The 4,360-nt window shown below is 42.4% G+C and overlaps 1 pseudogene; it reads right to left on the bottom strand.

The window, feature by feature from the left end:
* Positions 1-474: 474 nt before the first annotated feature.
* LOC110573065 lies at positions 475-2,579 on the bottom strand (annotated as a pseudogene).
* Between the last annotated feature and the right edge of the window lie 1,781 nt (positions 2,580-4,360).

The raw sequence follows: 4,360 nt of genomic DNA, 5'->3' as shown, positions 1-4,360 counted from the left end.
TGATTCCCTTTACATAAAGTTCAAATATTGACAGAACTCATCTACAGTATTAGAAGTTAGAATAGTAGCCACCCACGGCAGGGACGGGGACGATAACTACAAGGGTGTGAGGGAAGTGTCAGGGCTGCAGATTATATTCTGTTTCTTGACCCTAGAGCTGGTTACACAGATGCAGTCTTTTTCTGAAAAATCATTGATATGTAAACTTAAAACATGTATTTTCCCACAAGCATTTTATATTCCAATAAAATTTATAAAAATAAAACCGTCATTTTAAATAAGCTAAATCAAAATTTTCTAATCTAAGGTGATATAATGATCAACCATAAATGAGAAACCACAGATGCTACTTTAATGGCTTCTCACAACATGACCCAAATACCTGGGGACATCTGCAGCAGTGAAAATTTTTTTCCTCTCAGGTCAACAAAGAAATTATTTTTAAAAACACTTGGGAATTTCCTCCCCCACCCCTCAGAGAAGGGAATCATCAGTACAGCTACCCTCTAGGTCCTAACGGAACTCTTGAAGGTTGGAGACCCCGTAGAAGTGGACAAAGGCTGCGGCCACCACCAGGGCATGGAAAATCTGATGAGAATGGATTTGCCAAGAGATTTTCCAAGGAAGAAGCACTCAGGAATTCCAGCAGCATAAAAGCCAGCTCCACTGATGTACATCACAGCCATGAGGAAGAACCAGCTCATCCGGCCACTGTGGTGGCCTTGACAAAGCCCTCGGCGATCGTGAAGTGATGGCGGGCGCAGCACCACTCACACCAAGCCCCAGGAACACTCCTGCCCTTGTCTGCCGGTGCTTAGGAGTGGCAAACGGTCCCGCTGTGCCACAGTGATGGCAGAGATGCCCAAGACACAGATGGCGGAGAGGTAGGTGAGCCATGGCTGTGGGGAGCAGTAGGAGCAATAGAGCCAGGGGACAAAGCTCCCCATTATCAGCAGAGCAATCCCTGAACAATCCAGCTTGGAAAAATGTCCGAGAGACTTTCTCCGAATGACAACAGATGGTGTGAAAGAGCCAGGAGAAGCTGAGGCAGAGCACTGCACCCAAAAAGAACATCCCCCAAACCACCTGCTCCTGTGCAGGGGCCATGAAATCCACATTAGGTCTGAGCATGGTCAAGATTCCCAAAAAGAGAAAGAGCACAAAGCCAAGCAGATGGGTCCAGATGTTGCCGGTTTCCGTATGGCGGTGGAAAATGCTCTTGAAGCAAACCCAGAAGGAGGGCAGCGGTGCTCCACGGCCATGCAGCAAGTAGTCATTGTCCTTTAGCCGGTCGGGGAGTACGTCATATGGGATGACCCTCCAGCGTCCCTCCCAGACCTTTCACACAAACTCCTCCACCTTCCCCATGGCATGGTGGGCTTGCAGGGGAGGTCAGTACCTGCACCTCCTCCTCCTCTTCCTGGGGCCCTGGGCATGCTTGCTCTTCTTCAGCTGCTGTGGGTGGGCTCTGCTGGGGGCCACAGTCCCCTGCGCTATATATCCCTCGGCGCTGGAGGTGGCCTGCTGAGCCGCCCCAGATCTCAGCGCCCTCCCCTGCAGCAGTGAAATTAAGCCTTACCTAATGACTGAAAATCAGTCACTGAAGAAATTCATCTACCAAAAGCCTTTATAATAATAGTCAAGAAAAAAGTTGGATGGTGTGAAAATCAATGTAAAAGTGGAAGCAATTTTCACTGCATTTGTATATTTGAGAACCAATTTAAAAATGTATAGATTAACAATTTAAGTAGCTGTATGTATTATAATGGCATTGACCATCAGACTCTGCTTATCTATCACACATTACCATTACCCATTCATTCTAACGGTAAAAATAAATTTGAAGAATGACAGTTTTGGTATGCAATATTATGAAAGAGAAGTTAATCAAATTCTACAGCTAAAATAAAAAGAAAAAAGTCTTTCAGAACACTGCTAGGTACAAGGAGAAGAGACTAGAGGCACAGAGTTTGAGAGAGGAAGAGATGAGACTAAAACAGAACATACCAGGATTCTAGTGCTGTGAGAGCCCATGGTCAGCCTCATCTCTTGCCTCACTTCTCCTCCTACCAAGGGCACTTTATGTTCCAAAGCGACGTAGGCAATTTCATTTTCCCAAAATCGTTATGCTCTTTGATGTCAAGTGGCCCCTCTTCATTGCATGTATCCCCCACTCCTAGCTGACAAGCATTCACTCTAAATTCTGACTCCCTCAGAATTTCTGAATTTTCAGAAGTTTCTGAAGCTTTTTCCAAACCCCCACATTTCCCCTCTTCCTTTGCTGGAATGCACAACTCTTCCTTCCATGCCCACACACTGCTCTCCACACATTATTGTCACAGCCCCTTAACTCTATCTATAGGCTTATTTTTATACTTGCTTTGTCCCCAGATCATTCAAGTGTTAGAGTAATAGTTAGCAGGCACCTCCGACTCATCTTTGCAGCCATGACCACGGAGCACAGTGTCCATGTCACCTAGTACATCCCAGACATAGAGAGCGTTCTGCAAAGATTTCATGAATTCAAGTAATTCTTGAAATCCAGTTATCAGAATACTGTTCAACTGAAAATCTAACATGCTCAAATTAAATCTATTACGCCAGAGAACATGAATCTAGTAAGATTTAGAGCAAAGTTTTAAAAGACTCTGGGTTTTTAAGACCTCATTCCGGAGTTATGGGTATTAAGGAGTTCCTTCTGATACACATCCATCAATTAAGGATGGGGAGTGAGTAAAAGGGGGTTGAATCTTCACAAGCAAACAATTTAATGTCACTTGTCACATTAAAATTTACAGCTTAAGAGATTTGAAACACATCATAGAATACAAAAAAAAAAAAAAAAACCAGCTCTGAGTTCCCTGGACAGTCCTGGGATGTAGATTAAAACCAAAACACCTAATTTTTCTTTCTCTTTTAAGCCTATTTCATAGTCCAATCCTGCAGCCCCACCCACAATCATTTTTTTCTTAAGATTTTTATTTATTTATTTGAGAGAGAGAGAGAATGAGCTGGGAGAGGCAAAGGGAGAGGGAGAAGCAGGCTCCCCTAGGAGCAGGGAGCCCAATGCGGGGCTCGATTCCAGGACCTTGGAATCATGAGGTGAGCCCAAGGCAGACGCTTAACCGACTGAGCCACCTAGCTGCTCCCAGACAATCATTCTTTTAAGTTTAACATATAACTGTGTGTTCTTGACAAAGGCATGAGGTTGTTTTCATTTGCTCTTTTTATAGTTTCTTAAGTCAAAAACTGAAGTTTTTGCTTGGAGTCCTTTTTTTTTTCTGATACAGGCATTTAGAACATTAAATTTCATCCGAAGTACGACTTTAAATACTGCCTACAAATGATGATATATTGGGTTTCCATCGAAAGTGTATTATCTAGTTTCTAATATTCGGAGATTTTTCAGATATCTTTCTGTGATTGGTTACTGATTAATCTCACTGTGGTTAGAGAACACACTTGTTCTCTTGGACCTTTTTAAATTTACTGAGACTTGTATTATGGCCCAGTGTATAATATATCTTGATAATTGTTCCTTGCGCACTTGAAAAGGATGTGTTTTCTACAGTTAGTTTGAGTGTTCTTAAATGTCCATTAGGTCAAGTTAGTTGATAAAATGGTTTAAGTGGTTTATTTCCTTACTGCTTTTCTATTCTAGCAATTACTAAAAGACAGATACTGAAATCTACCCAACTATAATTATTGTGTTGTCTATTTCTCATTGGATTTCTGTCAGTTTCTTGCTTCATATATTTTGAAGCTCTGTTAGTAGCTGCATAAACATTTAGGATTGTTACATCCTCTTGATGAATTGACACCTTTATCATTCTGAAAAGGCTCTCTTTATCCCTGATAATAGTTTAATCTAAAATCTACTTTATCTGATAGGAATATAACAGTCCAGCTTTCTTTGGATTATAGTTAGCATGGTTTCTCTATCCCATCCTTTAGGCTTAATCTATTTTTTTCTATTTGTTTCTTTTTTTTGATGTAGTGTTCCATGATTCATTGTTTGCGTATAACACCCAGTGCTCCATTCAGTACGTGCCGTCTTTAATACCCATCAACAGGCTAACCCATCCTCCCACCCCCCCCCCTCTAGAATCCTCAGTTTGTTTCTCAGAGTCCATAGTCTCTCATGGTTCTTCTCCTCCTCCAATTTCCCCCCTTCATTTTTCCCTTCCTACTATCTTTTTTTTTTTTTTAAAGATTTTTTATTTATTTATTTGACAGAGAGAGACACAGCGAGAGAGGGAACACAAGCAGGGGGAGTGGGAGAGGGAGAAGCAGGCTCCCCGCAGAGCAGGGAGCCCGATGCGGGACTCGATCCCAGGACCCTGGGATCATAACCTGAGCT

Source organism: Neomonachus schauinslandi, chromosome 2 (assembly GCF_002201575.2).
Source record: "Neomonachus schauinslandi chromosome 2, ASM220157v2, whole genome shotgun sequence".
Taxonomy (NCBI): Eukaryota; Metazoa; Chordata; class Mammalia; order Carnivora; family Phocidae; genus Neomonachus; species Neomonachus schauinslandi.
Note: the sequence above shows the minus strand (reverse complement) of the source record. Positions and strands in the feature narration are given on the sequence as shown.